Raw genomic sequence first — 24871 nt, forward strand, 5'->3', positions numbered from 1 at the left:
CTTTGAGATATTCAAGATGAAACGCAAAAAACTGAACAGCGTCGGGCGTGACGTAGTGTGTTGATTTAGTGACTTTAGTGAACAGCGCATCGCATTGCATCCGTCAACTACATGAGGTTATGTGTGTTTTGAATTTTAATGTAATCCGTGATATTCTGTTGCTGTTTGCTGCTTAAGTTAGTGCATTTTAACCGTATACACAGTGAGAAACTCCACGTCTATAATTTTGACTTGAAAATGCCAAAAAATCCTACGGAACCTGTTCGCAAATTTCGAGCAAGACAAAAACGAATTCAAGACAACATGCAGGTAAATCTTAATTATTGTACCACATTTATATTTAACAATTATTAAATTTCATTTAAATTTTACTATTTTTAAAATTGATTTAATTTAAATTACACATGTAAACTTTAAGGTCAACATGAAGGTAAAAGATAAGGTGCTGGTTGACCCAGGGACTCAAGAACTACAGCTAATCGCAGGCAAGAATATAGACAACATAGTAATGAAAACCGTAAACGTCTTTTTATTGTTACTAGTGGTCGCCCAGCGGTCGAAATTCGACCGTTTTCATTAAATTTTTAAGTTTGAACCTTACTGAGGTTTTTTTTTTATCAAACAGTATACCTCTATAATTATCGCATATAATTTTTTTGAATTTTGTTCTATTACGTCAGCTGCGAGCGTTTAAAAATACGTCACTATGCACTAAATATGGCTATGCCATATTTAAAAAACAATAACGCGTTTTTTGACATTTCCTTAGGTTTTTTATTGCTACACTGGCCAGGTTTCGCCAAGGCTACACAGTTAATTTGCCTATCTTTTTCAAATTATATAAAATTGAAATAAAAAATTAATACAAAATATTAAAAATTAAATAAAGAACACGTGTTTCGTATTTTTTATAGCTATATTTTTTATTGAAACAAAAAAACCGGGCGGTTAAAAAAATAAAATGTTTTCCATTGAACTTAAGATAAAATTTCATCGTTTGCTAAATTGAAAACTGGCTGCCTCAATAAAATTGCAAATTTTTCGAATGTTTGTTTTTGAGACTTATTTATTGTCATCGAAAATGCAGCTATAATTGGAAATTGACTTCTTTGAAAATTAAATGGTAAAATAGTACCTGAATACAGGCTGTTTGATGAAAACGCCTCAACCCATAACCTTTTTATTTATTACCCGATTTCAATGAGCAAAAAAATCAAAGATATGGTTTTCCAAGCGCTACTAGGCAGCCATAAAATGTATTTTTTTGGCGTTATGTTCAATAGCTAACGATAGTCAACTTTTTTTTTTAAATGGACACATGTAGTTTTTTAGGCTTGGTCTGGTAAGGTTTTTTTTTTCTGAATCTAGTGATGTATTGAAAGTTATCATTTGGTTCATAGCTAAGTGAAAAAAAAAACATTTTTTTTTTTGGTTCAGCTTTTTATAAAATTTATAAGAGTGCTGTGGAAAACAATCGGAATACAAAGTATGATAAATATCATCTAAACGTCGCTTAGAAATTTTCATCTGCTTTTTTGAACTTTTTTTATTTAAGTATAAAATAACATTGTCAGTCAGGCAGGATAGCAGTCATTTGACTATTATTTTATGTTCGAGTGTAATAAAAATCGTAATTCGTCAAAAACAAAAAGTTAATATTATTAATTCCTATCCCACCTCCACCCGGCGGCACGGCAATTTTGCCGGAGTACATACACTATTACGGATAATACTATCAAGTAACAGTGCAGTGCTTATCAACATAATTACCGGCGTCTCGCCTCCGCATTTTGACTTTTTTGTGTTTTATGTTCTGTGTCAATGTTAAGGAATTTCCTCACGATGTGACATGAGTATAATAATATAGCTTTTTGAATTTCAACCACCAATGTGTTCTCTAAGTCCAAAATTTTTAAATTTTTAAAAAGAGATTGGGGTACTATTCCTGTTGCTGAAATTATAAATGGTAAAATCGAAATTTTTTCTAAACACCAAAGATTTCTCATAGCAACGGAGAGTTCTAAATATTTATTAATTTTTGTATTATATGTCTGTGTTATATTGTGTGAATTTGGAACAGCTATATCTAAAAGATATGCTTGCTTTTGTTGTTTATGTAAAATAATAATGTCTGGTCTGTTATGCTGAATGTGAATGTCAGTTAAAACTGTCCGATCAAAATATAATTTGTAATTGTCATTTTCTAAACAACTTTCTGGTTTATAAATGTAATGTGGTTGTATATCCTTTAATAAATTGAATTTAACTGCTAAATTCATGTGTATAATTTTTGCGAATATATCATGACGTTTTTTATATTCGCTTTGAGCCAAAACGGTGCAAGAAGAAATGGTATGTTCAATGGTTTCCCCTTCAGTTCCGCAAATCCTACATTTATCAATGATCGATTGTAAACCGCATATGTGTTTTTTATAATTTCTTGTATTTATAACACGATCTTGTATTGCAAATATAAAACCCTCAGTCTCAGGATGAATATTTGATTTTTTAAGCCATGCATGAGAAGCTTGAATATTAATTTCTGGCTGTTCTAGCTCTTTAAAATATCTCCCATGTAAAGACTTTTGTTTTATATTTGCTATAGTGTCAGGTATATTTGGCTCAACAATATCTGAAATTATATTATCACTTAAATTTAAAGGTGTGTAGCCTTTATCCGCTGAAACCAAAGCATTAAAAAAAGTGTTATCACGAGCTCTATTGAGAAAATAATTTTTTAGTGAAGCAATTTGATTATGTTGTAGAATTTCTAGATTTGAAAAACCCCTACCACCATTTTCGCGTGGTAAATTAAATCTTTCAATAGCAGATTTGGGGTGATGTTTACAAAATTTTGTAAAGACAACTCTAGTTTGAATATTTATATTCTGTAAATTAGTTTTGGACCATTTTATAATACCAAAAGAATAGGTCAACAATGGAACAGCATATGTATTAACTGCTTTAATTAAATTATTACCGTTTAATTTTGATTTTAAAATACATTTAATTCTTAAATAAAATTGTTTTTCTAAATTTTCTTTTATAATTGAATGTTGAATATGATTTGATTGATTAATACCTAAATATTTATAAAATTCTCCTTTATTTAAATTTTTAATGATTTCTCCTTCTTTAGTTATATATTCTAAATTTACGTAATGACCGCGACATACTGATTGCGTTTTACACTTATCAATACCAAAACTCATGCTAATATCATTTGAGAAATTTTCAGTTATTGTTAATAAAGATAAAATGTGATTCTTTTTAGATGCATAAAGTTTTATGTCATCCATATAAAGAAGGTGATTTAATTTTGATAGTGTGGTATTATTATGTCTAATATTAAAACCGTATCCAGTGCTATTTAATAGATTTGTCAAAGGATTAATGGCTAGACAAAACCATAAAGGACTTAAAGAATCTCCTTGATAAATTCCCCGTTTAATTCGAATAGGCTCGGATTTTAATTTAGTATTGTTTATTGATATGATACGGTTGTGAAATTTCATCACTCATTTTCGAGTATGTCTGTGGACGTTCAGGCCATCCGTTTCCATAAGACCAATGGGATGACGTTTTGACAGTACCTGCGGCACTTGCGTGGTAGGTACCGGAAGGCGCCACCGGGCATTCCTTTTGGGTGATCGGTACTAATTTTGCCGAGACAACCCGTGTGCTGCTCCTCCGAGTCAACCTCACGTTCCCTGGAAACCCGACCTTTGTGGTGAGAGCCGTGCTGGAGTGTTCCCGGGCTGAGTGTCGTCGTCGTTTCCTTCGGTGGACGGATGTGGACGTGGTGCTCTGGACTCGCTAGGACCGAACACGCGGAAGCGGATCAGCCACGAGGTCATCGGCAGCTAGGAAGAAAAAAAAAACCCGAACAGACCGCCTTTTTCTGTCGTATCGTTCACTGTGTTGCCCACTTTTTTCGGTCGGAGGTTATCCTCTTGTTTCAGGTTTGACGCCTGCAGCGGAGTCATTTTCATCGCCGGGACTCCTCGAGGACAGTGCGCACTGGACCATCGCGGAGCTCTGCCGGGATTCATCGACCCCTGTGAAGTAAGTCCCCGTCTGAAGGGGTAACTTCCGACATCCTTTCGTGTGGCGGCGAACGACACCCCCCATTGGCTCACGGGTGTGCCCCATTCTCTGTGTTTTTTTTTTGTTGTTTTTGTTCAAGGACTCACGTCTCCACAGGCCACCAGCCTTAATGTACCTTTAATTTAAGTTTCCATTTTCTTTTTTTTATCTTCCATTTCATTTTGTTTAGAATCATTTTTTTTGTTTCTCTTGTTTTTTTTAATAAAGGCTGAATGTTCTCCAGGGACACGTATAAATTTAATTGATCCCACCCCCCGAACCCCGACCTTCTCGGCTTGAGCTAGTCCGCGGTCGAAAGTGGCGTAACAGATAAATTTAAAGTAGTTTTCCAAAATGTCATAACATGGGATAATAATATTATTAATATTATTATTATTAATATTATTATGTATATTATTATTCATGTTTTATAAGAAAGTAATAATAAAACTCTTCAAGATTGCACCTGAAAATTTTCAAACTCACACTTGACATTTGTTGCTATTTGTATTGTATTTGTATTGTTTTTCACGGCACACTTGAAAATTTCATAATAAGCTGAACCACAATTAAAAATTGTTTTTTTTTTCAGTCATCTATGGACCAAACGATAACTTTTCATACATCATTAGATTCAGAAAAAAAAAACTTTGCCAGACTGAGCTTAAAAAACTACATGTGTCCATTTAAAAAAAAAAAGTTGACTATCATTAGCTACTGAAAATAACGCCAAAAAATTTTTTTTATAGCTGCTTCATAGCGCATGAAAAACCATATCTTCGGTTTTTTATTTCATTGAAATCGGATAATAAATAAAAAAGTTATGGGTTGAGGCGTTTTTTATCAAACAGCCTGTATGTTAAATTTATACGTGGAATCAAAATTCTCTTATTGCGTTCGGTTCCAGTTAAAACTTCGCAATCAATAGCATCGCGATGCATAAACTTGATGCGAATTCTTGTTCCACAGTCTAATGCTTCCTTTATATTTAAGTTTCTGATCAGCAAAACGTGCAATTAACTTTCAATACTAACGAACATATAGGTCCAAGGGCTTCAGGGCTAAACTGTCAAAATATTTTTTTTTCAAAAGCGAACACATATTTTTTTTTTTAACAGTTCTGATAGAGATTTTTATTCTAAAAAGAACAGTGTATCACAAGTGTACACTTACCTACCCAAAATACAAAAAAAAGTTAAAAAATGCTACTATCGTCGATGCTTAAACTGCGCTCTGTACGTGCAATCCCAAATGTTATTAGATACATATTTGTCATTTGTTTTTCCAACTGACTTAATTTGGTTAATTTATTACATTGTAACCCAATGAATTTTGATAGCTTCTCGCTCGGTGCTCGTCATTTGTTTCAGAATGTAGTGTTATTTTTTTTTTCTTATATGAGAATACACATGTCATACATTGATGTTTTCAGAATAAAAATCTCAAAAAACTGTCAAAAAAATATTTTGACAGTTTAAGCACTTTGGGTTTTACGTGAATTTAGTACGCCATTTTGTAGCTTATTTACAACCATTTAATTTGGTGTATAGATAATTAAAATCCTCCAATAAATAAGAGAGCTATGGATTTGTCTGTTTTGTTGGGGACGCCCTGTATATTATACATTGTAGCATAAATCACGGATGTAGTACCAAAGCGCCCCGTACTAACCCTTTCGAAGCGCTACCGTCACCAGCGAGAATCTAATCGCTGGGCCCCTACCATCACATCAGCTGCGCGCCGTCGGAGCGTGCCGGACCATCTCCAGTCAGGCTATAAAAGGGATGCACGCATGGACAATTATCATTATTCATTTAATCATTCGAGCTCCCTCAAGAGTCTCACCACAAACCTTTGTTAACTTTGTTTACCTTTATGTAAATAAACTATTTACAATACAAACAATGTTAAAAGTGACTCCACAACGTGAGGCATAATGTTAAAACATAAATTTTATCTTTCTGCACTCCTTCTTCACATAAACTTTAACTATGCCAAATCTCACACTCCTCCGTGCACGCAATTTGTTTAAAAAGGGGTACAAAGGTTTTGCTTCACGTATTAATATACAGTGAGCGGCAAAAGTATGGAATAAATTCCTTAAAAATTAAACAAAATTTTTTTCAAAAAAATCTTTGAACAGGTCAATTTTAATTTATAAAAATACATATTTTAGTACCAAAGAAAATTCCAACCAGTCATTTGTTTTCGAATTATGACGTCATCGATAGTTTTTTTAAATAGAAACCCCCTATTTTTTTTCTTGATTCTGATAGCCCCTTTAATTGTCTAAATGACAGTAGAAAAATTTTGTTACCTTATATCAGAAAATTTTTGAGAAAAAAAATAATAAAGTTGGGAAAAATAAATTTTATAACGAACAAAAACAAGTCAAAAAATCAAGTAGGTAAATCAAATAGTCAAATGTTACTGTCAATTTCATTCGTATGTGTTATTTGTTTTACAAAATGTTTTCGAAAATGACTCATTTAACAGAAACACAACGTATAGAAATTTTAATTTTGATTGGGTGCGCGGATAAAACTAGATAAAACTAAAACAGGGGGAATTTCTTCATAAACTTGCTTATTGTCAACAAGCTGGAGGATGGCAATTCGAACATTTAATTCCATAATTTTAAGTACTTGCTAACACAGTTTTTGACTTGTTTTTGTTCGTTATAAAATTTATTTTTTCCAACTTTATTTTCTTTTTTTCTCAAAAATTTCCTTATGTAAGGTAACAAAATTTTTATACTATCATTTAGACAATTAAAGAGGCTATCAGAATCAAGAAAAAAAATTGGGGGTTTCCATTTAAAAAAACTATCGATGACGTCATAACTCGAAAACAAATGACTGCTTGGAATTTTCTTTGGTACTAGAACATGTATTTTTGTAAACTAAAATTGACCTGTTCAAAGATTTTTTTGAAAAAAATTTTGTTTAATTTTTAATGAATTTATTCCATACTTTTGCCGCTCACTGTATAGATTATAATCTTACAAGTTATTTTTGTAGGTTAAAGGAATTCAATGGAAGTAGAAGAACCCTCGAATATAAATAATCCATCAACTTCTCATCTTCTACTAGTAACAATTTGTGTCAAACATTGTTAATTCGTTGATTTGTGAGCAACCTAACGAGGCTATTTTACGATACACAAATTATATAATCCATCATGAAGGTCCTCAAAAAGTTTACTGACAATTCCTTGCACGTTTGCGATCGCTTATGGTTTAAGAATATATCTCTTGATTAGGTACATTGATATTATCAGCTATAGTGAATCCAGCCATAGATTCAACTTTTTCAAATATCGTGAAAAAAAGACATTTCCCTAGACATTAACAATATATATCAATAGGAACATTGGGTTGATGCGCTTTAACGTTGGCAGTGTTCGCGCCTTTTTTATTCCTACACCCTACACGGTTCCGACCTGTCAGGTGCCTGTCAGCGTGTGTTTGTAGGACGTCAAAGTGTTATAAAATAAACTATTTAATTAAGAATCTTTCGAAGGAAAAACTTTCTTTAAACAATGAGTGGCCTAAGTGATATAACAAATACGGTTCAGTCAAAGGTAAGATTCTTGGTTTTTCGTTTGATTTTAATGAACTGTTTCATAGGCCAAGAGAAGCTATATTATTGTCGCTGGTAATGTGACAGCACAAAAGATGATTGCCAATGCATACACCTATTTTAAGGAAAGAAATTTGTGTTTGGGATCTGCTGTTGAGGTACTGTTGATGATTTACACCTAACACATCATTTTAAGTCTTGTTTTTGTAGGTAACTGCACTTTGTTTGGGTATTAGTAAGAACTCAGTCTTGCAATACAAAGATGCAGTACAAGAGGAGCCTCAGAAAATTAACAGGCGACGGTCCAAAAATAGTACGACAGATTTGGGTCCAAATATTAAACAAGAAATTCGTTTTGTTTTATATGACATGGTTCATCAGAGTAAGAGAGAAGAAAGGGTGCTTTATTCAATGAGATTTTTTTTTTCTTAATTTATGAGTTTATTTTGCATGTAGATTTCTGGGGCCATTATTTTAGGAAATTAAGTGTGCAGAACTAATAATTTTTAATTGTAGAAAAGCATGTGATGTTGGATACTTTAGGCCAGGAGCTCACTTCAAAATTTATCTACCATTACAAACGTTCAAGTCTTGCAATACTTTTGAATTTTATTGAAGGAGCAGGACTCATCTTCAAAAGCAAAAAGAATTCACTGGATTACCATTCAGAAATGAATGCAGAAACTTTTGAAGAGTGGTTGCAAGATAAATTATTACCTGCTTTGACGGAACCATCAATAATTGTTCTGGACAACGCCAGTTACCATTGTCGCTTGGAGGAAAAGAAACCAACTTGTGCATGGAGAAAAGCTCATTTACAGACCTGGCTTCAAAATAACAATATCCATTTTTCTGAGACAGATAAAAAGAACACCTTATTAAAGTTATGCAGACAAAATTATAAAAGTCCTATCTACGTAGTGGATCGTGTTATTCATGAGGCTGGTCATAAACCATTACGTTTGCCTCCATATCATTATTTTTAACCCGATTGAAATGGTATGGAGTCAAACCAAGCGAACATATGACAGTGAGGTTCTGAAGAACAAAAATCCAATTTTGGCGTGGAGGACAGCTTTAGAAGGGGTCTCTGCACAACAATGGACACATTACATAGGTCATACCAATAAAATTATAAGACAATATTTTGAAAAAGAGATATATACGTCTGTTGAGGAGCTGGTGATTAATGTTGACATTGAAAGTGACGATAGTGATAGTGATTTGAGTTTTCACCTATAGGTAATGACTAGTTATTTAAAGGGTTTGGTTTATTTGCAGATGTAGCGTTTTGAAGACGAGATGGGGGGACATTCAACCCCTGGTAAGTGACAATATTATAGGTACATACATGACTAAAATAGATGGTCAAATCATGCGTATTTTCCATGTTTACGTTTACCCCATTTTGAGTGAAAATCCATTATGAACAGGGTTCTGACCTGTGTTAGCTTCTTGTACCAGGTGAGATAAAAATAAAAATGTAGAAGTAAACATGTTATGTCGTTATTTTATTTTCCTGGCCCAAAACTAATTCATGTCAACGTAGGTTAATATTTGAAAACATTCATGTGACATTATAAATTTATTATCATATAAATTTTTTAGCCTACATCTTACGTTGTTTATTATTATCCTAGGGCACTTTTTCTTTCGAATTCGTTATTAGAATTTACGAAGAATATGTCATCCACGTCTCCTACATTTATCCTGAGACATCCTAAATAAAATCTTAATTCAACGCGTGTATGAAGACTTCATTTTGTAATTTAGTAACATTGTGGGATATTTTAAATTTGCCGCGGTACTATTTTCTTCGCGTAGTACGGGAGTCGTGAAATAAATACTTGACTGTCAACAATCTATCACTGGATAGACTATATAATATAACAAGTGGTATGATTATTATCGATGATATTGTGAGTGAAATGTCCTGCTTCAATTTCACGAATTTAATATCATCGATGATTAATAATACCACGTGTTATATTCAATGAGACAATATAATGAATGAAATACAAAATTATTCATTTATTTGTCAAATTGATAAATTTATTTCAATCAAAAATCGTAACGACGAAAGTAAATAAGAAAATATTTTTTTTTGTTTTTTATAATCGCTGTGATAGCCATGCAACTAAGAACTTTTACGCGTTTTCATTGGATCATTCATGATCACGTGCTACATGAATTATATTGTCAATACTATATCATCAAATGTTTATACGTTCAAATAGTGTCATTGTATGTTTGACATGTAAAAAGTCATTTTTGAAAAAAATATTCTGACTAACGGGTCTATTTTGTAACTTATCGTTAAACAACTATCCGTCCGATAGTGATGCTCGTTAAGCATTGGTCGCTATTGAACTACAACGATTTCAGCATATTTGGTATTTCTTAAATCCTATCGTTATCATTATAATTCGGTAACCATCGTTATGGCAAAAGTTTACAATTTTAGGTTGGATAGTAGCACAACGGCCAACTTTATAGTATCTATATGTTCATGACAGTTTATGTACTTTTTATGTTTTTTACTCTCACTACCGCACAAATGTTGAAAATGCAATAAGTAAATAACACTGATCACAATCAATAATAACTGATACGAAAGCGGCAAGAAAAGTTTGCGACTGTGTAAAGTTACAGCTTCCCCATCGTAGATTGAGCTGTGAGAGTCGGATGCGCAGTGGTCTAACACTAATTTTGTCGCATTTCTTTGCTGCTTCCAGGGCCTCTTTATCAGACCTCTTTATTCAACTTTGCGCATCCCTCACAGCTCAAGCTACAATGGGCAAGCTGTATATAAAAACAATGCTCAGGCGTAAATGCAAGACGACTCAGCAACAGTATCAGCTCTATGTTGACGAATTAGAAAACAATACGTTCTTCAGGAATAATAAAAATATGTAATAAAAGTAAAAAAAATAAAATAAAAACAAAAAAAAAATCTGGGGCAAGTGTTTTACCATAATCTGTACAATTTCATAAAGGCTGAGGACTGAGACATTGCTTATTGCTTACTACAGGCTTTTGGTAACTGCCGTGAGCCATAAAACTCAGGACTACTACAAATTTTAGGAATTTTTTGACTGCCGTTATCTACGTAAGGTAAAATTTCTAAAAACAAATCTTGTCCAGCCTCCCTACTAAGTCGCTAGTGTTTCCTGAAATTTTCTTTTGTTGTAAAGAACGGATCAGTTACATCTCTTAAATATTGATTTAACAATCGATCACGATCTCTATGTTTTGTACCGATCAGTTAACAATAGTTTATAAGAACTCTTTTCCAATTCTGCCACTACTTGTATCAATATGTCTCTGTTCATCGCTAGAAAAACTCGCAAGAGCAAGTTTTTATACGACAAATCAACACGAACGAAATATAGTGGATAGTAAAAATGCATAAACTATTTAACGATGACAGCTGACGCCAATTTACGTTATTTAGCGAGAAGCTAAATTTACAAAATACTATTTGATCACTACATTCCGATAAATCACTAACTAACGATGGATCCTTTAGTAATGATGATCGTTGAGAGTTACAAAATAGACCCGTGTTAAGTAACCAGTAGGGGTGTCCTTCTCCCACCCCATCTTAGCTTATATAACCACTGACGAGAACCGTCCGAGAACTGTCCGTCTCTCTGTCACCACTCTGTCTTTACCTGAATCATACCTTTTGTAACACAACACAACACGAGACAATATACATTTGTTAAGTTATACATTCCGAGTACATCATTTATATCACCATCATCAAACCAGCAAAACCACACATTTAATGGTCCTTCGAGCCGGATACGTGAAAAATACCGCATACGTGAAAAATCATATCCAACAGTGAATTGTATCGAATCACTAAAGTGCAAAGTGTAAAAACATCATCTCATCATCCATCGTCGAATCGTCGACAAAGAAGTAGAAGAATCTCGAGTGAAGCCGCCACAATCCACCCACTGCAGCCACAGGTCAACCAGCACAAAGGTTAGTGGTCGTTATTCATGTCGTAATTGCCTCATAGTCATACGTTTTTTATAATCACTCTGTGTGTGCATTTCACTCGAATTCAAAAATCATCAATTCATTACAACAATGCGTACCTTAGCGGAATTAAAGAAAACTCGTATACAAATTAAAGCCACTGCCACTAGATTCAAAACCTTCGTTCAAAATTTTACCGAAGAAAGCGATGTTCGGAACTTACAAAATCGTTTAGCCGACTTCAAACTAATATTATTAGAGTTCAACAAAAATCAATCAGAAATCGAATTTCTAAGTGAAAGGTTTGACCCAGCTGAGATAAATAAAGAATCCGCAATCCGCGAGCAATTTGAAGACCAATATTATGATACAATAACGTTAGCGGAAAACATCATAGAGGAACGTACAGCAGTCACGCGTCCGACAAATCGTAACATACAAGTAGACGAACAGAACCCAAACATCACCCCGAGGGCCCTCCAGTTGCCCATAATCAATCTACCAAAATTTAACGGTCACTATACAGAGTGGACAGCATTTTATGATAGTTTCAAATCTATAATTCATGAAAACAGAAACATAACGGCAATCGAAAAATTTCATTATCTTAGAGGCTGTTTATTGGACGATGCACGCCGTACAATAGACGCATTACCGGTAGCGGCGCGTAGTTATGAAACAGCTTGGACCTTACTTGTAGACAGGTACCAAAATAAACGGTTAATCACAGAACAACATATGCACGAGTTATTCAATTTACAAGCCGTTTCTAACAAATCGGCAAATTCTTTGCGATCATTGCTAGATGGCGTCAACACGCATTTAGCCGCTTTGAGATCATTAGCGATTAGTACAGAATCTTGGGATCCGGTGCTAATTTATCTCGTGTCATCAAAAATTGACTTCGCGACAAAAAAGGATTGGGAGACGACCCTGAAATCAAACGAGCTACCGACATTTGAGGAGTTTAGGGCATTTTTAACACAAAGATGTCTAACTTTAGAATCGATTCAATACAATCCGATAAATCAAAATTCAAAGGTAATACATGTACCAAAAACAAACACTCAAAATAACAAAAACTTTTCTATTCAACAAAGTTACCCCAACAATAATTGCCCCAAATGTAAGCAGAGTCACAGTCTATACCAGTGTGAAGAATTTCTAAACTTGCCAATCAATAACAGAATAGATGAGGTAAAAAGATTAAAAGTTTGCTTCAACTGTCTAAGACCATCACACGACGCAAAGTCATGCCGTTCAAATAGCACCTGTAAAAATTGCGCCAACAAACATCATACGCTTTTGCACCAGGCAAGGCGTCAAGAGATCAACTTAAATCAGTCAGCGTGTTCAAATCAAACCACACAAATTATGTTATCCACAGCGGTGGTACATTGCAAAGATACCAACGGCAGAATACACATGTGCCGCGCAATGTTGGATCAAGGTTCGCAACAGCACTTAATCACAGGAGAACTTTGCAACAAATTGAATTTAAATATAAAGCCAACTAGTTTAACCAGCAGCGGTATTTGTGAAAGTCAAAACACGATCAAGGAATCTGCACAAATTGAAATTAAATCAAATTGCAATAATTACACTGTAAAAATTGAATGCTTAGTGGTAAGAAAAATCAATTCAAATTTCCCAGTAGAGACATTCGAAAAATCGGACATTCCTATTCCGGCAAATCTAGATCTCGCTGACCCTAATTTTAACATTTCATCGGGTATTGATATACTCATTGGTGCGGGATTATTCTGGGATATTTTAAGAGATGGACGTATCAAACTTTCGAATAACCAAACATACATTCAAAATACGACATTGGGATGGATATTAGGCGGTCCGTTTCAAACAGCAGCGATTCAAATCCACAATTCAATATGCTGTAATCTTAAATCTACCAACCCAAATGAAAGTCTACAAAAGTTAGTCACCAAATTTTGGGAAGTTGAAAATTTTGACAGTGATAAAATTCTCACTGTCGAAGATCAAAAATGTGAAGACATTTTCAATCAAACACATGCTCGGGATTTTAAGGGAAAATTTATTCTTCGTTTACCGTTCAAGTCAGATCCACCAAATATCGGTGCAACCAGGGAGCTCGCCCTAAAGAAATTCTATGCTTTAGAACGTAAATTTAAAACAGATAGCAACTTTAAAACCCAATACCAAAATTTCATGCAGGAATACATTTCATTAAACCACATGCTATTAGTTGAAGACGACAATCCCAACGACGGTTGTTACCTGCCGCATCACGGCATCATAAAATTTACAGGCACCCAAACAAAATTTCGTGTTGTTTTCGACGGAAGTGCCAAATCCTCAAACGGCACCGCTTTGAATGACCTTTTATTGGTAGGGCCAAATTTGCAAAAAGATATTTTTTCTTTATTGGTACATTTCCGGCAATAAATGTTCAGACAACTCTGGATTTCTCAGAAACACTGGAAATACCAGAAAGTTTTATGGCGGTCCGATCCTAGCGAACCCTTAAGTACCAAAGCCTATGGCGCTGTAATTTATATTAGAGTAACGGATTTCTCTGATAAACATTATACTAATATTCTATGCTCTAAAGTTCGTATAGCCCCAATAAAAACAATTACTATACCTAGATTGGAACTATGTGCAGCGTTGTTATTGGCAGAACTAGCGAATAAAGTAAAAAACGTTTTAGACATTAATTTCAATAATTGTTTTTTGTGGAGCGACTCATCAATCGTTCTAGCGTGGATTCAGTCTCCACCAAATAAATTTGAAACATTTATAGCTAACAGAATTTCACAAATACAACGGCTGAGTGATAAAGACCAATGGCGTCATGTCACTAGCAACCAAAACCCAGCAGACATCGCCTCCAGAAGCATGGATCCGATACAATTAAAATCTTCCGACTTATGGTTCCACGGACCACCCTTTTTATCAAAAAATACATCTGAATGGACAAACTCACATGTAAATAATGACATATCCTGGCCAAAAATAGCCACAATCAATTTAACTTCCTCATGTTTCAAACCATCTGAATTTGCATTATTCAAAAAATTTAGTTCATTCAAAAAATTAAGACGGGTAATGGCGTATTGCCTTAGATTTATTAACAACTTGAAAAAAAACTAAATCAAAGAAACAGACATGTTGACATCATCCGAATTAAACATGCTGAAACATGCATCATAAAAATCGTCCAAGCAAAGCTTTTCTCATCTGAAATTAACGACATAAAGTCCAAAGGTGAAGTTATTAGCAATAGCCATTTAAAATCATTAAGTGTTTTTCTAGATAAAGGGGCATTCTAAGAGTTGGAGGACGATTGCAAAATTCTACCCTTAACTTTAATATAAAGCACCAAATTCTTCTACCTAAAGGTCACGTCGTTACGAAACTTATAATCCGAGGCACTCATATTGAAGAGATGCATGCCGGTGTTCAGAACACATTAGCCGCGGTTCGTCAAAAGTTTTGGCCCATCGCAGGTCGCAACGTAGTGCGTCAAATAATCCATCAATGCGTAAAATGTTATAGAACAAAACCAACACCTTTCGTAGAACTAATGGGTAATTTACCGTCCCATCGTGTTACTCCGGCAAGACCATTCATTCCTCGCGGGCTGGACTACCTGGGTCCTTTGCAGGTAAAACAATTTCGCGGACGAGGTAAGAAAACAATGAAATGCTACGTAGTTGTCTTTATTTGTCTAGCTACCAAGGCGATTCACTTGGAATTAGTTTACGATTACACTACATAGAGTTTTTTTAAATGCGTTAAAGCAAATGATGGCTCGCCGAGGAAAGGTTAAGCGATTAATGTCCGATAACGGTTCAAATTTTGTAGGAGCGAACAGAGCCCTTCAATCAATTTTAAAATCTTTGTTTATCTCAAAAGAGTTTCAGTCAGACATCATGAGTTACTTGACAGATCAAGGTATTGAATGGACTTTTATTCCGCCTAGCTCGCCATACAAGGGGGGTATATGGGAAGCGGGAGTGAAATCATTCAAATCACATTTTAAAAGGGTTGTAGGTTCATTGCTCATTACCGCAGAGGAAATGCACACACTATTAACATTAATTGAGTCATGTCTTAATTCGAGGCCAATTACGCCAATGAGTAGCGATCCTAACGATTTAGAACCGCTGACCGCTGGTCACTTCTTGATTGAGCTCCGCTTACGGCCCCGATTGAACCAAATCTTCAAGATCTCCCCGACAACAGGCTTTCGCGTTGGCAGCGAATTGAAAAATTACGTCAACTGTTCTGGAAGCGTTGGCAAAAGGAATATTTGTCAAGTTTGCAGCAACGAAACAAGTGGCAGAGACGCTCGCAAACGCCGCTGGACGTAGGTACCATGGTCATCATACGAGACGACAATCTACCGCCGCTCCTGTGGAAGATGGGACGAGTAGCAGCACTTCATCCTGGCAGTGATGGAATTGTGAGAGTGATTTCTGTGAAAACCGCGAGTGGTATCACAAAACGAGGCATAAACAGAGTTTGTGTGCTGCCAATTGACGAAAGTGCTCAATAGTGTAATATAGATCAAGACTTTCCCGAACTTTATATAAACATTTATTTTTGTTATTGAACAATTTTATTTTGTTTGTAATATCGTTTTATTTTGTTTGTTTGTGTTTTTCATTTCGAATCATGTGTGTTAGGTTGTATGTATGTGTGTTTGCTTTAATTTACAACAATCGTTTATATTCTCTAGTTCGTAAGTAATCTGACTTTTCATTTCGTAATTTTATTTCTTCATTATCATTATATTATGTATTGTTATGTATTGCATGCTTTTATGTTTTAATGTTTACTAGTATAAGAGCAGTATTTCATAGTGATTTTAAGTCAATTAATCATCTACTGTTTCATTTTTTCTCTTCTCTCGGAGGCGGGAGGATGTTAAGTAACCAGTAGGGGTGTCCTTCTCCCACCCCATCTTAGCTTATATAACCACTGACGAGAGCCGTCCGAGAACTGTCCGTCTCTCTGTCACCACTCTGTCTTTACCTGAATCATACCTTTTGTAACACAACACAAAACGAGACAATATACATTTGTTAAGTTATACATTCCGAGTACATCATTTATATCACCATCATCAAACCAGCAAAACCACACAACCCGTAAATATGTTTTTTCACTACTAGTCTTAGAAGGCGTCATTATTGAGACTTGAATTGACCCCAGAAGTAGAATTTCTCTCCCTAGGTTAATAATTTTTTATTATTAACCAGTAGTCAATAATGAACAGCCGTCACCTAGCAACGAAAGATTTTCTTTGATTTTATTGGTTAACGTAGACAGACGATTTTCAATTTTCATAGCAACCGTTGAAAAATGAGAACTCGGATCGTCGCATCGGACAAACAAATTTAATTAATAATTATTATTAGAAAGGGTTTTAACGAATCTAGTAGTGAAAAAAATAATATATACACCACGGTAGAGAAGACAATTTTAAGCCTCGCTTCTTTATTCCCCTCGAAGCTTCGCTTCTCGGAGAATAAACTACCTCAGCTTAAAATAATGTCTTCTCTACCTTGGCGTATAATTACTATTATATTATTACCAGTAAGCGAGACGCTAGGCACCGATCAAGTAGCACGCGGTCGCTGTCAAGTTGACTTTACTTTTTCTAATTTTTGTATTAACAACTTTTGTTTTTGTTGATTGAATTTAATAAAACCTTCATTTCTTCATTACTGAATTCTCTCAAAGCCGGACCGGTAACATTTTGGCTCCCAAACGTGGGGCTCCCGAGTGTTTTTTCTGGATAGAAAAAAGAACCGACTACCCTGAGATACCGGGCATATCATCATGGTCGAGACTCGCTCTCAACAGGAACAGGACCTGATAGCCTGGGCTTCGACCCTCACCAAGAAGGATGTCGATGCTCTAACGGCCTTCATGGAACAATTCCTCGTCACCACACCGGCGGACACGCTCCAGCTCCCAGAATTTTCCGGCTTCGACCACGAGGACCCACAAAATTTCCTGGAACTCTGCGAAAAAGGGCTCGCCACAACCAACCCCGCGTTGTGGCGGGACAAAATCGCAACGCGACTCCGAGGTTCAGCAGCCGAATGGTGGAGCCATAACGCACCATTCGCGCCAACATACGAAGACTTGAAGAGAGCCGTAGTGAACAAGTACGGAGGCCCCGAGATCGTGATCGAACTCCACGCGCAGTACTACGGAACCAGGCAAGCCGTCGGTGAGTCAACCGACAGCTTTCTTTCAAGGAAAAGACGTATCGCAAAACGAATTTTCCCCAACATCACGGAGGAAAAGTTCATTGCCACGTGCCGTTTCCTGGTAATCGATCTTCAAGAACCACCGCAACCACGCCACCCCGCTGACATGGTGCCACATGTGCCGTTCGCCGGTGGGCCAAACCAGGTCCACCATCAGCGACCACAACACCTATCAGATCCAGTCGCAGAACGAGCCCAAGGACCAGCTGATCGCCAAGCTCCAGGTGGAGCTTACTTTGACGAAAAAGATGCTGCCAATTATATGACAGTGGGCGACGCAGAAGAGGAATTCCCTCCTAAAAAGACTGGATACCTGTACCACTCTCAAGAACCCATCGAGGACCGAGACCCAGACCTTCATACTGTTCGAGACGACGAACAAGCTGGCCAAGTTGACATTGAACCCATCGGCGACCGAGAATCTTATCAACGTGCACAACCTCCACTCGAGCATGAACATGGAGAAATGACAACTGCAGCTCCGCCACCAGAAGATGCACCTGCAGTTTCAGCTGAACGAACTGGTAAGAAACCCGACGATGATCTTCAACTTCCAGCCGCTGAAACGACCGCTGAGAAACACCCGCCACAGCAAGGAAAACTCGCACTTTCGGCCGCTCTCCCATCAGAACCAGGTCCCGTTCCGGGCCAACTCCCGAAAATCGTTGCTGTGATCTCAACGCGACTTCACCGATCAGACCGTCAACAGCAGCTACGACCACCACAACCACAACACGATCCAACACCTCGACGGTGTCAACCACGACTCTCAACAACACCCGGTGCACAACACGCGCAAGAAAAGCCACCACCAGAACAACCTCCTGATGCAGAACGTCGACCGCCTGAGGCCGGATAATAACCACCAACCACAACAACCCCTTCTGGAGGAGGGTAAACCTTCAGTGGCGCCCAACAGACAAAAAAAAACAACTGTAGACAGTGCGGTTGTGAAGATTTCCAGGGCGTAGAGTGCGCGTCCCTCGCCAAAAACAATTACCGCAACCTAGCTGTCTATTTTTATTAATAGAGAGATGGCGACCAACATTAGGTGTCTAGCGTCTTTGAGGGTAGGGGCGATTGTTACCAGTAAGCGAGACGCTAGGCACCGATCAAGTAGCACGCGGTCGCTGTCAAGTTGACTTTACTTTTTCTAATTTTTGTATTAACAACTTTTGTTTTTGTTGATTGAATTAAATAAAACCTTCATTTCTTCATTACTGAATTCTCTCAAAGCCGGGCCGGTGACAATATCTAATTGATTTAAATATCCAGAAGTATCACCGGATCTCCCTCCTTTAGATATAATAATTAATAACGGAGAGATTTATTATGAAAAAGAAAAAAAAAACATGAATGTATATAACATTAATTTCAATTCGCGTGGTTAACAAAGACGATAGAAGTTTCACTTCAACCGTGCGCTTATATGGGTGAGGCACACAGAAATTTTTTATCAAGCAATTGTTTTATTTGAAATTGCACGTCACAGGATGGTATTTTTCGATATAAAATCGACCTGTCCGAGCAATTTCCCTATTATGAATTTCGTTCCAAACTTCATGTTCACACTGTATATAAAGTACCGGCCAAAAGTAAAAAAATATTTGTTAAACAAGTATCACTTCTTTTTCTGCATTTTATTTAAAATAAAACTAAAAAAAAAAACATTGTAGTAATGGACCTGAAAGATGCAGTCAAAGAAATCGTTACGAAAAAAAAGTAGTTTATGAAATAATCAATTGATAGTTGTTAAGTTAAAATTTCTAGTAAAAAAACAATTATTTACAACAAAAAACATAATAAAAATGCAACATAAAACCAAATTCAGAGAACATTTCTTACCCATTCGTCTTTCTGAACAGCTTAAACAATGACATATTTGAATCAAACAGTGTAGTTGTTTTTAAAAATAAATTACAAAAATATCCTCTGGAAATTCATAGCCATAATTACAAGTAAGTAATGCTTATAGGCGGCCCGGCCGCGACTCGAACGGAGTTAAAACTGTACGATCAAAATATAATTTGTAATTGTCATTTTCCAAACAACTTTCTGGTTTATAAATGTAATGTGGTTGTGTATCCTTTAATAAGTTGAATTTAACTGCTAAATTCATGTGTATAATTTTTGCGAATATATCATGACGTTTTTTATATTCGCTTTGGGCCAAAACGGTGCAAGAAGAAATTATGTGTTCAATGGTTTCCCCTTCAGTTCCGCAAATCCTACATTTATCAATGATCAATTGTAAACCGCATATGTGTTTTTTATAATTTCTTGTATTTATAACACGATCTTGTATTGCAAATATAAAACCTTCAGTCTCAGGATGAATATTTGATTTTTTAAGCCATGCATGAGAAGCTTGAATATTAATTTCTGGTTGTTCTAGTTCTTTAAAATATCTCCCATGTAAAGACTTTTGTTTTATATTTGCTATAGTGTCAGGTATATTTGGCTCAACAATATCTGAAATTATATTATCACTTAAATTTAAAGGTGTGTAACCTTTATCCGCTGAAACCAAAGCATTAAAAAAAGTGTTATCACGAGCTCTATTGAGAAAATAATTTTTTAGTGAAGCAATTCGATTGTGTTGTAGAATTTCTAGATTTGAAAAACCCCTACCACCATTTTCGCGTGGTAAATTAAATCTTTCAAAAAATTTTTCAAAATTTTGTAGAGAGAACTCTAATTTGAATATTTATATTCTGTAAATTAGTTTTGGACCATTTTATAACACCAAAAGAATAGGTCAACAATCGAACAGCATATGTATTAACTGCTTTCATTAAATTATTACCGTTTAATTTTGATTTTAAAATAGATTTAATTCTTTAATAAAATTGTTTTTCTAAATTTTCTTTTATAATTGAATGTTGAATATGATTTGATTGATTAATACCTAAATATTTATAAAATTCTCCTTTATTTAAATTTTTAATGATTTCTCCTTCTTTAGTTATGTATTCTAAATTTTCGTAATGACCGCTACATATTGATTGCGTTTTACACTTCTCAATACAAAACTCATGCCAATATCATTTGAGAAATTTTCAGTTATTGTTAGTAAAGATAAAATGTGATTCTTTTTAGATGCATAAAGTTTTATGTCATCCATATAAAGAAGGTGATTTAATTTGGATAGTGTGGTATTATTAAGTCTAATATTGAAACCATATCCAGTGCTATTTAATAGATTTGTCAAAGGTTAATGGCTAGACAAAACTATAAAGGAACTTAAAGAATCTCCTTGATAAATTCCCCGTTTAATTTGAATAGGCTCGGATTTTAATTTAGTATTGTTTATTGATAAATTTAAAGTAGTTCTCCAAAATGTCATAACATGGGATAAAAAGTTAATCAAATCCAAATTAATTTTATAAATTTTAAGAATTTTAATTAACCATGAATGTGGTACTGAATCATAGGCTTTTTTGTAGTTATGAATGCGGTATAAATATTTCTATTATTTTTTCTAGCTTGTTCCATTATTACCGTATCTATTATGAGTTGTTCTTTACAACCAAAATACTCCTTAACACAACCTTTTTGTTCTTTATTAAGTATATTTAATTTTTGACAATGGTCGTAAATTATTACTTTAATGCAAGATGTCATAATTTTATAAATTGTAGGCAGACATGTGATTGGCCTATATTTTGATGGATTTTTAGTATCGGAATCTTTTGGTTTCAGATATGTTATACCATGGGCCAAAAACTCTGGAAATGTGTTAGGTTCCCTAATAAATCCGTTAAAGTGATCAAGTAAGCATTTATGAATACAAGTAAATTTTTTTAACCAAAAGTTATGAATTTGGTCACCTCCAGTTATGTGAACTATTAATATTTTTAACTAAAATTTCAAGGCTAATTTGAATATGATGTGGATTATTACTATCTGGTATCTCATTTTCTAAATTAGGAATCCATTCTGCCTGATTATTAAATTGAACTTCATTTGACCATATGTTTGACCAGAATTCTTTAATTTCATTTATATTTGGTATACCCATGATAGAAAGAAGACTGGTATACCCCCTCACCGTCAAATTTAGGGCCAGCTGGAGCCCGCAAAATAGTTCATAAAAATTCGCTAGATGGCAGTGTCTGTTTCGGGGACTGTCACTGTTGAACTTTGTACGTTAAATTTCAAAGTTTCAAATATTAGACAATTTTGATTTTTGCTAAAAATGAAAAAGTATGTGCTTTGTGGCAATATAAAACCTGTAAATATGGATATATCCTTATTCAAAACTCATAAATGACAGTCCCTCGCAAGGTTGGTAGAATTGACTAATTTGTATAGAAGGTTGCCTCGTTGAAAATTGGGGGGAAGTGGGAAAAGTAACTCGTGACGTAAAATCAACCCAGAAATTTTGAGTGTTCGAATAGAACCCAAGGTTTATAAGCTCCCTGAAGTTTATTGGGTGGCTTTTTGGGCTCTATTCTAGCGAGGGAACACCTAGTACATGATCGACAGACTCTGTTGTAAAAGTTTAGTACACTGTGACGTCACGAGTAACTTTTGCGGGGGGGGGGGGGGGGGGAATTCAAACTATTGTTTTAAATGGCAACGAGGCAACCTTCTATACAAATTAGTCAGTTCTACCAACCTTGGTCCCTCGTACATACAGCGCCATCTAGTAGTAACTCTTGAAGCTCACACCTGGGGTGCTTTTTTGACACGCTTATTTATTAGAGAAGTATAGGGAAGTGGGCGTACCAGTTCTTATGTATATCGTGGGTATACCATTATTATGTTGAGTTTTATTATTTGCTAAATTTTTGTAAAACAACTTCTCATTATTTCTAAATAGTTTGTTTTCAAATTTCCGTTGTTTAGGTATACTATTTTTATATCTTTTTAATCGTTTAGAATAAACATTCAATTTTTGTAATAAAGTGTCTTTAATTTCTATTAATGTTTCATTATATTCGTTATATTTTAAACAATGTATTCTGTTTTTATTTAAAATCGATTGAATATATTTAGTTATTTAGATGATTAGAATTTATACCCTTTAAATATTGAGTTATTCTACCTAAATCTCGTCTGATATTGTTAATGCGTTTATTTAATCTTCGTTCCCATTTTGGTAATTCTTTAGCTTTTATATTATTTGTCTGGTCAATTTCTTTTGAACCATTTAATCTGATAATTGTTAAAGCTCCACTATATATAATACTGTGTAATTTTTTAAAACTTGTCGTGTTATTTACAAATTTAGGTAAAATGAATTGATTTAAAATTTCAATCATTGCAAAGAATTTTTTGGAGCTTTGTTGTTTAGGTAATAGTGGTCTATTAATTGGTTCTATATGTTCAAATTCGTTCAGAGTTCTATTAAATTCATCTTCAATTTGTTCTTTAAAATTTTGATGGTAGTAAAAATTTTGATTAATAACATATACAGTGCATTTTTTTTAACTGTTGCCATAGGGAATTGCATGGTAAAACTTATACCCACTGTTAACTTTTGTTCTGATGAAAATATTCAAACCATTTTTGGAACAAAGTTTGAAGATTTTTTAAACTATCGGATAGATTACAATTCAATATCCTAAACTGTCGAAAAAGTTGTGAAAAAAATATTTTCTAGCGCGCCGGAATAATAGTACGTCGAGCGGCCGCCAGAATAGCGTCCGTGTCGGCTCAACCAGCACCTGACCATCTCCAGTTTTGACTTTTGTCACTTTCATTTAAAAAATAGCGAGATCTCCTGGAGGCTATGATTAAATTAATTAGCTTTTGGAAGGCAGAACATGTAAACATTTATTTATTAAAAAAAATAAAACGTTAACGCACAAATAACTCAACAAATTAACAGAAATTATGAAAAGAAATGTTCAAAGTGTTTTCCTTCGACTGCTAGACAATGTCCCAAGCGATCTTGAAAGTTTCTTCGCGTGTTAATCTTGCCCTTAATTCCTCCCCAGTTTCTGGTTGACCTCTTATGCGTTTTTTTAACTGTTGCTGTTGGGAATTGCATGGTAAAAATTATACCCTCTGTTAACTTATGATCCACTGCAGATTTGGTGCGAATTTTTATTTTTTTTTAATAAATCATTAATAAGACTATGTAATGCATACTGTTTGAACAACGAACGACAAGCAGTTTTATTTTACTAATTTTACTCTTCAAAGTTGAAATTAATGAACGTAAATAATTTGACAAAACACGTAGTAGGCGATATGGGAACAAAAATTAGGTTTTATATTTTTATTTATTATTTATTTTAATTATAGCCTCGAGGAGATCTCGTTATTTATTTTTTAAATGAAAGTAACAAAAGTCAAAAGTGGAGATAGTCAGGTCTCAGGTGCTTGTTGAGCCGACAGGAACGCTATTCTGGCGGCCGCTCGACGTACTATTATTCCGGCGATCTAGAAATATTTTTTCACAACTTTTTCGACAGTTTAGGATATTGAATTGTAATCTATCCGATAGTTTAAAAAATCTTCCAACTTTGTTCCAAAAATGGTTTGAATATTTCGATCAGAACAAAAGTTATCAGGGGGTACAAGTTTTACCATGCAATTCCCTATGGCAACAGTTAAAAAAAATGCACTGTATATCATTATAACTCAAATCTAAATTATTTATGTCGTTTTGTATCGTGTTGTTTGGTGTTGAATTATTTTGATAACAGAAAGAGTCATTATAATTTGATAAACTTTGTAAACTTTGCGGTTCAACAGAATTTTCAACTAAATTATTAGAAACTTACTATCCCACCTCCACCCGGCGGCACGGCAATTTTGCCGGAGTACATACACTATTACGGATATTACTATCAAGTAATAGTGCAGTGCTTATCAACATAATTACCGGCGTCTTGCCTCCGCATTTTGACTTTGTTGTGTATTATGTTCTGTGTCAATGTTAAGGAACTTCCTCACGATGTGACATGAGTATAGTAATATACCTTTTTGAATTTC

The 24871-nt window shown here is 34.8% G+C and overlaps 4 long non-coding RNA genes across 10 annotated transcripts in view; 3 read left to right on the plus strand and 1 right to left on the minus strand.

The window, feature by feature from the left end:
* On the plus strand, positions 1 to 7306 carry LOC138127754 (uncharacterized). The gene is made up of 3 exons (XR_011158388.1): positions 1 to 309; positions 419 to 517; positions 7107 to 7306. It is a non-coding gene; the product is annotated as an uncharacterized lncRNA (long non-coding RNA).
* The window catches only part of LOC138127744 (uncharacterized), a 68005-nt gene that overhangs the window by 39443 nt on the left and 3691 nt on the right, over positions 1 to 24871 (minus strand). The window contains exon 1 of one of the 7 annotated variants that reach the window (XR_011158365.1): positions 8385 to 9203. The exons of 5 other annotated variants lie outside the window; for them this stretch is intronic. This is a non-coding gene — a long non-coding RNA (uncharacterized lncRNA). Of the gene's footprint in view, positions 1 to 3593; positions 4432 to 8384; positions 9204 to 24871 lie in introns of those variants that run through there. One more of the 7 variants, XR_011158364.1, reaches the window with a different exon arrangement.
* LOC138127757 (uncharacterized) overlaps positions 1 to 24871 on the plus strand; it is a 299284-nt gene that overhangs the window by 28802 nt on the left and 245611 nt on the right. The gene's annotated exons all lie outside the window — the stretch shown is intronic.
* LOC138127748 (uncharacterized) lies at positions 7414 to 9161 on the plus strand. Its single transcript, XR_011158375.1, has 3 exons — positions 7414 to 7668; positions 7715 to 7825; positions 7878 to 9161. It is a non-coding gene; the product is annotated as an uncharacterized lncRNA (long non-coding RNA).

The sequence above is a fragment of the Tenebrio molitor genome, chromosome 4 (assembly GCF_963966145.1).
Source record: "Tenebrio molitor chromosome 4, icTenMoli1.1, whole genome shotgun sequence".
Taxonomy (NCBI): Eukaryota; Metazoa; Arthropoda; class Insecta; order Coleoptera; family Tenebrionidae; genus Tenebrio; species Tenebrio molitor.